The sequence below is a fragment of the Triturus cristatus genome, chromosome 5_2, assembly GCF_964204655.1.
Source record: "Triturus cristatus chromosome 5_2, aTriCri1.1, whole genome shotgun sequence".
NCBI classification, from domain to species: domain Eukaryota; kingdom Metazoa; phylum Chordata; class Amphibia; order Caudata; family Salamandridae; genus Triturus; species Triturus cristatus.
The window spans coordinates 553483800-553497051 of NC_140588.1; the positions used below are offsets into that span (position 1 = coordinate 553483800).

General features: G+C 33.8%; 6 non-coding genes across 6 annotated transcripts; all 6 read left to right on the forward strand.

Moving 5' to 3' along the window:
• The first annotated feature begins 430 nt into the window (after positions 1-430).
• On the forward strand, positions 431-502 carry TRNAQ-UUG (transfer RNA glutamine (anticodon UUG)). Its single transcript has one exon. It is a non-coding gene; the product is annotated as a tRNA-Gln (tRNA).
• Positions 503-2947: 2445 nt separating this feature from the next.
• TRNAQ-UUG (transfer RNA glutamine (anticodon UUG)) lies at positions 2948-3019 on the forward strand. Its single transcript has one exon. It is a non-coding gene; the product is annotated as a tRNA-Gln (tRNA).
• Positions 3020-5464: 2445 nt separating this feature from the next.
• TRNAQ-UUG (transfer RNA glutamine (anticodon UUG)) lies at positions 5465-5536 on the forward strand. Its single transcript has one exon. It is a non-coding gene; the product is annotated as a tRNA-Gln (tRNA).
• A 2445-nt stretch (positions 5537-7981) lies between these two features.
• TRNAQ-UUG (transfer RNA glutamine (anticodon UUG)) lies at positions 7982-8053 on the forward strand. The gene has a single exon. It is a non-coding gene; the product is annotated as a tRNA-Gln (tRNA).
• A 2445-nt stretch (positions 8054-10498) lies between these two features.
• TRNAQ-UUG (transfer RNA glutamine (anticodon UUG)) lies at positions 10499-10570 on the forward strand. Its single transcript has one exon. It is a non-coding gene; the product is annotated as a tRNA-Gln (tRNA).
• Positions 10571-13015: 2445 nt separating this feature from the next.
• On the forward strand, positions 13016-13087 carry TRNAQ-UUG (transfer RNA glutamine (anticodon UUG)). Its single transcript has one exon. It is a non-coding gene; the product is annotated as a tRNA-Gln (tRNA).
• Positions 13088-13252: the final 165 nt, after the last annotated feature.

The window sequence follows — 13252 nt, forward strand, 5'->3', positions numbered from 1 at the left end:
TGTTTATAAGTAAATGTGATGTTGTTCCAAATAAAACTTTTAAGAACTGAATGGAAAAGAAAATTGTAATGTTCAGATAAGTCCCACTGAAATTTGTACTCAGATCCCTGTTTTCAGAGTCCAGAGTGCTAACCACGACACCATCCACCCTCCCGTACCAGGGTGAGCTTTCCATTTTGACAGAAGAGATTTGCCTCAGGGGGCAACTTATCTTTCATTGAAAAATATTATCTCACATAAAAACCACTGTTCAACAGAGTTATAACGTTATTTGAGTCTTTTGGGCAACATCCTTCCCCAACATAGTTCAATATGCAAAAGTTTACCAGAATAGGAAAGCAATCCAATTCAGTTTCTCTTTGACAGTAGAATATTAAAAACTTTGACATTTCCACATTGCTGCAGCAGTTTGCACTCCTTTCACATGGGAGGTTCCATGGTGTAATGGTTAGCACTTTGGACTTTGAATCCAATGATCCGAGTTCAAATCTCGGTGGGACCATTTTATGACTCTTGACCAAATCATTTTCTTTCAAGTGTATTCATTAATATCACATATCTAATACCGGTAGGGTGAAAAATTAATGTATTGATTATACTCTAAAAGTTTACTAGATGTGAGCAAATAATAGAATTTTTACAATACCTGGAAACTAAATGGCTCAAACTAATGAGAGATTTTACAAACTCACTCTGGTTTCTCAAACTCATCACAGGGGCCTGATGCACGACATTACTTTTTAAAATCTTACTGTTATTGATAAGGGGAACAAGGAACTTTTTAATTGCAAAGCATTCATTAAAACAAAACTTGAGGAGTCAAACTTTGTATTACGGGGACCGAAGATGTGCAGTTTGAATAATAATCTTGAAATTCAGACGTACAAAGATTTTACACACTGATTTTCAACAGTAAATCCACAACCAATAAAGTTGAATCTTTTGAAAGACATGTCAAAGGTGTGAATCTGAAATTCACTTTCAAAGAAATTCACAATGAAATGCACTGTGTAAGTCCAGCATGTTGTCAGCTAAGAAATCAGCAAAAATGAACTATCTCATTACTGGCCATATAGATGAGAAAGGAAAATAAACTCATGTTTACAATGTGGATGTGAAAGAACAGTTTCTAGGTTCAGCTTCAATATTTATGTTTATGAATAATTGATATGTTCATATTGTCTAACAGCTATCTAGATGGATAAAGCTATGTATGCATCTATACATACTTATGCGTTCATACGCATCAGTATAAAACATTGATATTAGGTTTTTTCTAGACCAAATTCTAAAAAATGAGTTAAACAGTAAATCTCATAATTGTAGTAGGTCCCACCGAGATTTGAACTCGGATCGCTGGATTCAGATTCCAGTGTGCTAACCATTACACCATGGAACCCTCTCACACAAGAGTGCCTTTTCCATTGAGACAAAAGAGAGCGCATCAGTGATGTCCTTCTCTTATATTGATAAAAAGATATCTCATTTGAATGGTCATAGTGGATAGAGATTTAATGTGATTTGATTCTTTTCAGCTATATTCTCTATAAAAGTGTTAAATATTCAAATGTTTATCTGAATATAAAAGTTATATCACAATGTTCATCTTTGCCTGTAGCATAATAAAACAGTCTACATTTCCAGACTACTGAAGCAATGTCTCTGTCTCCTGCATGGGTGGCTCGATAGAGCAATGGTTGGCAATTTGGACTTTGCATCCAATGATCCGATTTGAAACCTTGGAGGGACTTTTTTTATTACTCTTGAGCTTTTCCATTTCTTCATCTTTGTTCATTGATAGCTCAAATCCAACACCAGTAGGTTGAAAGAGTCAATTATTGAATGCTTTCAAAATGTCCATCAGCTTGAACAAGTTACATCAATACAAACTTTACAATACTTTGACATCAAATTTCTTCACAAAGTAGTTAGCCATTATAAAATCATATCCTGATTTTCTCAAACGCATTTCAGACGGGTGATTCACAGCATCACTTTTTTAATCTTTCCCGCTATTGATAAGGCGAAAATAGCACATTTTGAATGAGAAGTTTTCTTCAATCAGACATAGAGGAACCCAAATGATGATCTCATTCAGCTAGTAAAAATGTTGTTTTATATTAGTATGGAAATCGTGAAAAGAAAATGTTTTTCATGCTGATTTACAACAGTTGATCTCCAATCGTAAAATATAAGCTTTTGGTCGGAGGCATGACAGGTACTGATCAAATTCTCATTTTTGAACTTCATTCAGAAATCATATGATATGCTTTGTATACATCAACTGTATTGTTGGATCAATAATGAGTAAAAAGTGACTATCTCAATTTCAGGACATATAAAAGAGAAAGAAGTAGAAACTCATGTTTCAAATGCTGAGAGGCAACAACTGTTCATGATTTTCACCTCCACTAATTATATTTATTTTTATAATCTATATGTTTATATGTTCCTATAAATATACAGAGACATATAGCTATATATACAGAGATACATATGTACAGGTTGATTTTTACATGTTTATAAGTAAATGTGATGTTGTTCCAAATAAAACTTTTAAGAACTGAATGGAAAAGAAAATTGTAATGTTCAGATAAGTCCCACTGAAATTTGTACTCAGATCCCTGTTTTCAGAGTCCAGAGTGCTAACCACGACACCATCCACCCTCCCGTACCAGGGTGAGCTTTCCATTTTGACAGAAGAGATTTGCCTCAGGGGGCAACTTATCTTTCATTGAAAAATATTATCTCACATAAAAACCACTGTTCAACAGAGTTATAACGTTATTTGAGTCTTTTGGGCAACATCCTTCCCCAACATAGTTCAATATGCAAAAGTTTACCAGAATAGGAAAGCAATCCAATTCAGTTTCTCTTTGACAGTAGAATATTAAAAACTTTGACATTTCCACATTGCTGCAGCAGTTTGCACTCCTTTCACATGGGAGGTTCCATGGTGTAATGGTTAGCACTTTGGACTTTGAATCCAATGATCCGAGTTCAAATCTCGGTGGGACCATTTTATGACTCTTGACCAAATCATTTTCTTTCAAGTGTATTCATTAATATCACATATCTAATACCGGTAGGGTGAAAAATTAATGTATTGATTATACTCTAAAAGTTTACTAGATGTGAGCAAATAATAGAATTTTTACAATACCTGGAAACTAAATGGCTCAAACTAATGAGAGATTTTACAAACTCACTCTGGTTTCTCAAACTCATCACAGGGGCCTGATGCACGACATTACTTTTTAAAATCTTACTGTTATTGATAAGGGGAACAAGGAACTTTTTAATTGCAAAGCATTCATTAAAACAAAACTTGAGGAGTCAAACTTTGTATTACGGGGACCGAAGATGTGCAGTTTGAATAATAATCTTGAAATTCAGACGTACAAAGATTTTACACACTGATTTTCAACAGTAAATCCACAACCAATAAAGTTGAATCTTTTGAAAGACATGTCAAAGGTGTGAATCTGAAATTCACTTTCAAAGAAATTCACAATGAAATGCACTGTGTAAGTCCAGCATGTTGTCAGCTAAGAAATCAGCAAAAATGAACTATCTCATTACTGGCCATATAGATGAGAAAGGAAAATAAACTCATGTTTACAATGTGGATGTGAAAGAACAGTTTCTAGGTTCAGCTTCAATATTTATGTTTATGAATAATTGATATGTTCATATTGTCTAACAGCTATCTAGATGGATAAAGCTATGTATGCATCTATACATACTTATGCGTTCATACGCATCAGTATAAAACATTGATATTAGGTTTTTTCTAGACCAAATTCTAAAAAATGAGTTAAACAGTAAATCTCATAATTGTAGTAGGTCCCACCGAGATTTGAACTCGGATCGCTGGATTCAGATTCCAGTGTGCTAACCATTACACCATGGAACCCTCTCACACAAGAGTGCCTTTTCCATTGAGACAAAAGAGAGCGCATCAGTGATGTCCTTCTCTTATATTGATAAAAAGATATCTCATTTGAATGGTCATAGTGGATAGAGATTTAATGTGATTTGATTCTTTTCAGCTATATTCTCTATAAAAGTGTTAAATATTCAAATGTTTATCTGAATATAAAAGTTATATCACAATGTTCATCTTTGCCTGTAGCATAATAAAACAGTCTACATTTCCAGACTACTGAAGCAATGTCTCTGTCTCCTGCATGGGTGGCTCGATAGAGCAATGGTTGGCAATTTGGACTTTGCATCCAATGATCTGATTTGAAACCTTGGAGGGACTTTTTTTATTACTCTTGAGCTTTTCCATTTCTTCATCTTTGTTCATTGATAGCTCAAATCCAACACCAGTAGGTTGAAAGAGTCAATTATTGAATGCTTTCAAAATGTCCATCAGCTTGAACAAGTTACATCAATACAAACTTTACAATACTTTGACATCAAATTTCTTCACAAAGTAGTTAGCCATTATAAAATCATATCCTGATTTTCTCAAACGCATTTCAGACGGGTGATTCACAGCATCACTTTTTTAATCTTTCCCGCTATTGATAAGGCGAAAATAGCACATTTTGAATGAGAAGTTTTCTTCAATCAAACATAGAGGAACCCAAATGATGATCTCATTCAGCTAGTAAAAATGTTGTTTTATATTAGTATGGAAATCGTGAAAAGAAAATGTTTTTCATGCTGATTTACAACAGTTGATCTCCAATCGTAAAATATAAGCTTTTGGTCGGAGGCATGACAGGTACCGATCAAATTCTCATTTTTGAACTTCATTCACAAATCATATGATATGCTTTGTATACATCAACTGTATTGTTGGATCAATAATGAGTAAAAAGTGACTATCTCAATTTCAGGACATATAAAAGAGAAAGAAGTAGAAACTCATGTTTCAAATGCTGAGAGGCAACAACTGTTCATGATTTTCACCTCCACTAATTATATTTATTTTTATAATCTATATGTTTATATGTTCCTATAAATATACAGAGACATATAGCTATATATACAGAGATACATATGTACAGGTTGATTTTTACATGTTTATAAGTAAATGTGATGTTGTTCCAAATAAAACTTTTAAGAACTGAATGGAAAAGAAAATTGTAATGTTCAGATAAGTCCCACTGAAATTTGTACTCAGATCCCTGTTTTCAGAGTCCAGAGTGCTAACCACGACACCATCCACCCTCCCGTACCAGGGTGAGCTTTCCATTTTGACAGAAGAGATTTGCCTCAGGGGGCAACTTATCTTTCATTGAAAAATATTATCTCACATAAAAACCACTGTTCAACAGAGTTATAACGTTATTTGAGTCTTTTGGGCAACATCCTTCCCCAACATAGTTCAATATGCAAAAGTTTACCAGAATAGGAAAGCAATCCAATTCAGTTTCTCTTTGACAGTAGAATATTAAAAACTTTGACATTTCCACATTGCTGCAGCAGTTTGCACTCCTTTCACATGGGAGGTTCCATGGTGTAATGGTTAGCACTTTGGACTTTGAATCCAATGATCCGAGTTCAAATCTCGGTGGGACCATTTTATGACTCTTGACCAAATCATTTTCTTTCAAGTGTATTCATTAATATCACATATCTAATACCGGTAGGGTGAAAAATTAATGTATTGATTATACTCTAAAAGTTTACTAGATGTGAGCAAATAATAGAATTTTTACAATACCTGGAAACTAAATGGCTCAAACTAATGAGAGATTTTACAAACTCACTCTGGTTTCTCAAACTCATCACAGGGGCCTGATGCACGACATTACTTTTTAAAATCTTACTGTTATTGATAAGGGGAACAAGGAACTTTTTAATTGCAAAGCATTCATTAAAACAAAACTTGAGGAGTCAAACTTTGTATTACGGGGACCGAAGATGTGCAGTTTGAATAATAATCTTGAAATTCAGACGTACAAAGATTTTACACACTGATTTTCAACAGTAAATCCACAACCAATAAAGTTGAATCTTTTGAAAGACATGTCAAAGGTGTGAATCTGAAATTCACTTTCAAAGAAATTCACAATGAAATGCACTGTGTAAGTCCAGCATGTTGTCAGCTAAGAAATCAGCAAAAATGAACTATCTCATTACTGGCCATATAGATGAGAAAGGAAAATAAACTCATGTTTACAATGTGGATGTGAAAGAACAGTTTCTAGGTTCAGCTTCAATATTTATGTTTATGAATAATTGATATGTTCATATTGTCTAACAGCTATCTAGATGGATAAAGCTATGTATGCATCTATACATACTTATGCGTTCATACGCATCAGTATAAAACATTGATATTAGGTTTTTTCTAGACCAAATTCTAAAAAATGAGTTAAACAGTGAATCTCATAATTGTAGTAGGTCCCACCGAGATTTGAACGCGGATCGCTGGATTCAGAGTCCAGTGTGCTAACCATTACACCATGGAACCCTCTCACACAAGAGTGCCTTTTCCATTGAGACAAAAGAGAGCGCATCAGTGATGTCCTTCTCTTATATTGATAAAAAGATATCGCATTTGAATGGTCATAGTGGATAGAGATTTAATGTGATTTGATTCTTTTCAGCTATATTCTCTATAAAAGTGTTAAATATTCAAATGTTTATCTGAATATAAAAGTTATATCACAATGTTCATCTTTGCCTGTAGCATAATAAAACAGTCTACATTTCCAGACTACTGAAGCAATGTCTCTGTCTCCTGCATGGGTGGCTCGATAGAGCAATGGTTGGCAATTTGGACTTTGCATCCAATGATCCGATTTGAAACCTTGGAGGGACTTTTTTTATTACTCTTGAGCTTTTCCATTTCTTCATCTTTGTTCATTGATAGCTCAAATCCAACACCAGTAGGTTGAAAGAGTCAATTATTGAATGCTTTCAAAATGTCCATCAGCTTGAACAAGTTACATCAATACAAACTTTACAATACTTTGACATCAAATTTCTTCACAAAGTAGTTAGCCATTATAAAAGCATATCCTGATTTTCTCAAACGCATTTCAGACGGGTGATTCACAGCATCACTTTTTTAATCTTTCCCGCTATTGATAAGGCGAAAATAGCACATTTTGAATGAGAAGTTTTCTTCAATCAGACATAGAGGAACCCAAATGATGATCTCATTCAGCTAGTAAAAATGTTGTTTTATATTAGTATGGAAATCGTGAAAAGAAAATGTTTTTCATGCTGATTTACAACAGTTGATCTCCAATCGTAAAATATAAGCTTTTGGTCGGAGGCATGACAGGTACCGATCAAATTCTCATTTTTGAACTTCATTCAGAAATCATATGATATGCTTTGTATACATCAACTGTATTGTTGGATCAATAATGAGTAAAAAGTGACTATCTCAATTTCAGGACATATAAAAGAGAAAGAAGTAGAAACTCATGTTTCAAATGCTGAGAGGCAACAACTGTTCATGATTTTCACCTCCACTAATTATATTTATTTTTATAATCTATATGTTTATATGTTCCTATAAATATACAGAGACATATAGCTATATATACAGAGATACATATGTACAGGTTGATTTTTACATGTTTATAAGTAAATGTGATGTTGTTCCAAATAAAACTTTTAAGAACTGAATGGAAAAGAAAATTGTAATGTTCAGATAAGTCCCACTGAAATTTGTACTCAGATCCCTGTTTTCAGAGTCCAGAGTGCTAACCACGACACCATCCACCCTCCCGTACCAGGGTGAGCTTTCCATTTTGACAGAAGAGATTTGCCTCAGGGGGCAACTTATCTTTCATTGAAAAATATTATCTCACATAAAAACCACTGTTCAACAGAGTTATAACGTTATTTGAGTCTTTTGGGCAACATCCTTCCCCAACATAGTTCAATATGCAAAAGTTTACCAGAATAGGAAAGCAATCCAATTCAGTTTCTCTTTGACAGTAGAATATTAAAAACTTTGACATTTCCACATTGCTGCAGCAGTTTGCACTCCTTTCACATGGGAGGTTCCATGGTGTAATGGTTAGCACTTTGGACTTTGAATCCAATGATCCGAGTTCAAATCTCGGTGGGACCATTTTATGACTCTTGACCAAATCATTTTCTTTCAAGTGTATTCATTAATATCACATATCTAATACCGGTAGGGTGAAAAATTAATGTATTGATTATACTCTAAAAGTTTACTAGATGTGAGCAAATAATAGAATTTTTACAATACCTGGAAACTAAATGGCTCAAACTAATGAGAGATTTTACAAACTCACTCTGGTTTCTCAAACTCATCACAGGGGCCTGATGCACGACATTACTTTTTAAAATCTTACTGTTATTGATAAGGGGAACAAGGAACTTTTTAATTGCAAAGCATTCATTAAAACAAAACTTGAGGAGTCAAACTTTGTATTACGGGGACCGAAGATGTGCAGTTTGAATAATAATCTTGAAATTCAGACGTACAAAGATTTTACACACTGATTTTCAACAGTAAATCCACAACCAATAAAGTTGAATCTTTTGAAAGACATGTCAAAGGTGTGAATCTGAAATTCACTTTCAAAGAAATTCACAATGAAATGCACTGTGTAAGTCCAGCATGTTGTCAGCTAAGAAATCAGCAAAAATGAACTATCTCATTACTGGCCATATAGATGAGAAAGGAAAATAAACTCATGTTTACAATGTGGATGTGAAAGAACAGTTTCTAGGTTCAGCTTCAATATTTATGTTTATGAATAATTGATATGTTCATATTGTCTAACAGCTATCTAGATGGATAAAGCTATGTATGCATCTATACATACTTATGCGTTCATACGCATCAGTATAAAACATTGATATTAGGTTTTTTCTAGACCAAATTCTAAAAAATGAGTTAAACAGTGAATCTCATAATTGTAGTAGGTCCCACCGAGATTTGAACGCGGATCGCTGGATTCAGAGTCCAGTGTGCTAACCATTACACCATGTAACCCTCTCACACAAGAGTGCCTTTTCCATTGAGACAAAAGAGAGCGCATCAGTGATGTCCTTCTCTTATATTGATAAAAAGATATCGCATTTGAATGGTCATAGTGGATAGAGATTTAATGTGATTTGATTCTTTTCAGCTATATTCTCTATAAAAGTGTTAAATATTCAAATGTTTATCTGAATATAAAAGTTATATCACAATGTTCATCTTTGCCTGTAGCATAATAAAACAGTCTACATTTCCAGACTACTGAAGCAATGTCTCTGTCTCCTGCATGGGTGGCTCGATAGAGCAATGGTTGGCAATTTGGACTTTGCATCCAATGATCCGATTTGAAACCTTGGAGGGACTTTTTTTATTACTCTTGAGCTTTTCCATTTCTTCATCTTTGTTCATTGATAGCTCAAATCCAACACCAGTAGGTTGAAAGAGTCAATTATTGAATGCTTTCAAAATGTCCATCAGCTTGAACAAGTTACATCAATACAAACTTTACAATACTTTGACGTCAAATTTCTTCACAAAGTAGTTAGCCATTATAAAATCATATCCTGATTTTCTCAAACGCATTTCAGACGGGTGATTCACAGCATCACTTTTTTAATCTTTCCCGCTATTGATAAGGCGAAAATAGCACATTTTGAATGAGAAGTTTTCTTCAATCAGACATAGAGGAACCCAAATGATGATCTCATTCAGCTAGTAAAAATGTTGTTTTATATTAGTATGGAAATCGTGAAAAGAAAATGTTTTTCATGCTGATTTACAACAGTTGATCTCCAATCGTAAAATATAAGCTTTTGGTCGGAGGCATGACAGGTACTGATCAAATTCTCATTTTTGAACTTCATTCACAAATCATATGATATGCTTTGTATACATCAACTGTATTGTTGGATCAATAATGAGTAAAAAGTGACTATCTCAATTTCAGGACATATAAAAGAGAAAGAAGTAGAAACTCATGTTTCAAATGCTGAGAGGCAACAACTGTTCATGATTTTCACCTCCACTAATTATATTTATTTTTATAATCTATATGTTTATATGTTCCTATAAATATACAGAGACATATAGCTATATATACAGAGATACATATGTACAGGTTGATTTTTACATGTTTATAAGTAAATGTGATGTTGTTCCAAATAAAACTTTTAAGAACTGAATGGAAAAGAAAATTGTAATGTTCAGATAAGTCCCACTGAAATTTGTACTCAGATCCCTGTTTTCAGAGTCCAGAGTGCTAACCACGACACCATCCACCCTCCCGTACCAGGGTGAGCTTTCCATTTTGACAGAAGAGATTTGCCTCAGGGGGCAACTTATCTTTCATTGAAAAATATTATCTCACATAAAAACCACTGTTCAACAGAGTTATAACGTTATTTGAGTCTTTTGGGCAACATCCTTCCCCAACATAGTTCAATATGCAAAAGTTTACCAGAATAGGAAAGCAATCCAATTCAGTTTCTCTTTGACAGTAGAATATTAAAAACTTTGACATTTCCACATTGCTGCAGCAGTTTGCACTCCTTTCACATGGGAGGTTCCATGGTGTAATGGTTAGCACTTTGGACTTTGAATCCAATGATCCGAGTTCAAATCTCGGTGGGACCATTTTATGACTCTTGACCAAATCATTTTCTTTCAAGTGTATTCATTAATATCACATATCTAATACCGGTAGGGTGAAAAATTAATGTATTGATTATACTCTAAAAGTTTACTAGATGTGAGCAAATAATAGAATTTTTACAATACCTGGAAACTAAATGGCTCAAACTAATGAGAGATTTTACAAACTCACTCTGGTTTCTCAAACTCATCACAGGGGCCTGATGCACGACATTACTTTTTAAAATCTTACTGTTATTGATAAGGGGAACAAGGAACTTTTTAATTGCAAAGCATTCATTAAAACAAAACTTGAGGAGTCAAACTTTGTATTACGGGGACCGAAGATGTGCAGTTTGAATAATAATCTTGAAATTCAGACGTACAAAGATTTTACACACTGATTTTCAACAGTAAATCCACAACCAATAAAGTTGAATCTTTTGAAAGACATGTCAAAGGTGTGAATCTGAAATTCACTTTCAAAGAAATTCACAATGAAATGCACTGTGTAAGTCCAGCATGTTGTCAGCTAAGAAATCAGCAAAAATGAACTATCTCATTACTGGCCATATAGATGAGAAAGGAAAATAAACTCATGTTTACAATGTGGATGTGAAAGAACAGTTTCTAGGTTCAGCTTCAATATTTATGTTTATGAATAATTGATATGTTCATATTGTCTAACAGCTATCTAGATGGATAAAGCTATGTATGCATCTATACATACTTATGCGTTCATACGCATCAGTATAAAACATTGATATTAGGTTTTTTCTAGACCAAATTCTAAAAAATGAGTTAAACAGTGAATCTCATAATTGTAGTAGGTCCCACCGAGATTTGAACGCGGATCGCTGGATTCAGAGTCCAGTGTGCTAACCATTACACCATGTAACCCTCTCACACAAGAGTGCCTTTTCCATTGAGACAAAAGAGAGCGCATCAGTGATGTCCTTCTCTTATATTGATAAAAAGATATCGCATTTGAATGGTCATAGTGGATAGAGATTTAATGTGATTTGATTCTTTTCAGCTATATTCTCTATAAAAGTGTTAAATATTCAAATGTTTATCTGAATATAAAAGTTATATCACAATGTTCATCTTTGCCTGTAGCATAATAAAACAGTCTACATTTCCAGACTACTGAAGCAATGTCTCTGTCTCCTGCATGGGTGGCTCGATAGAGCAATGGTTGGCAATTTGGACTTTGCATCCAATGATCCGATTTGAAACCTTGGAGGGACTTTTTTTATTACTCTTGAGCTTTTCCATTTCTTCATCTTTGTTCATTGATAGCTCAAATCCAACACCAGTAGGTTGAAAGAGTCAATTATTGAATGCTTTCAAAATGTCCATCAGCTTGAACAAGTTACATCAATACAAACTTTACAATACTTTGACGTCAAATTTCTTCACAAAGTAGTTAGCCATTATAAAATCATATCCTGATTTTCTCAAACGCATTTCAGACGGGTGATTCACAGCATCACTTTTTTAATCTTTCCCGCTATTGATAAGGCGAAAATAGCACATTTTGAATGAGAAGTTTTCTTCAATCAGACATAGAGGAACCCAAATGATGATCTCATTCAGCTAGTAAAAATGTTGTTTTATATTAGTATGGAAATCGTGAAAAGAAAATGTTTTTCATGCTGATTTACAACAGTTGATCTCCAATAGTAAAATATAAGCTTTTGGTCGGAGGCATGACAGGTACTGATCAAATTCTCATTTTTGAACTTCATTCACAAATCATATGATATGCTTTGTATACATCAACTGTATTGTTGGATCAATAATGAGTAAAAAGTGACTATCTCAATTTCAGGACATATAAAAGAGAAAGAAGTAGAAACTCATGTTTCAAATGCTGAGAGGCAACAACTGTTCATGATTTTCACCTCCACTAATTATATTTATTTTTATAATCTATATGTTTATATGTTCCTATAAATATACAGAGACATATAGCTATATATACAGAGATACATATGTACAGGTTGATTTTTACATGTTTATAAGTAAATGTGATGTTGTTCCAAATAAAACTTTTAAGAACTGAATGGAAAAGAAAATTGTAATGTTCAGATAAGTCCCACTGAAATTTGTACTCAGATCCCTGTTTTCAGAGTCCAGAGTGCTAACCACGACACCATCCACCCTCCCGTACCAGGGTGAGCTTTCCATTTTGACAGAAGAGATTTGCCTCAGGGGGCAACTTATCTTTCATTGAAAAATATTATCTCACATAAAAACCACTGTTCAACAGAGTTATAACGTTATTTGAGTCTTTTGGGCAACATCCTTCCCCAACATAGTTCAATATGCAAAAGTTTACCAGAATAGGAAAGCAATCCAATTCAGTTTCTCTTTGACAGTAGAATATTAAAAACTTTGACATTTCCACATTGCTGCAGCAGTTTGCACTCCTTTCACATGGGAGGTTCCATGGTGTAATGGTTAGCACTTTGGACTTTGAATCCAATGATCCGAGTTCAAATCTCGGTGGGACCATTTTATGACTCTTGACCAAATCATTTTCTTTCAAGTGTATTCATTAATATCACATATCTAATACCGGTAGGGTGAAAAATTAATGTATTGATTATACTCTAAAAGTTTACTAGATGTGAGCAAATAATAGAATTTTTACAATACCTGGAAACTAAATGGCTCAAA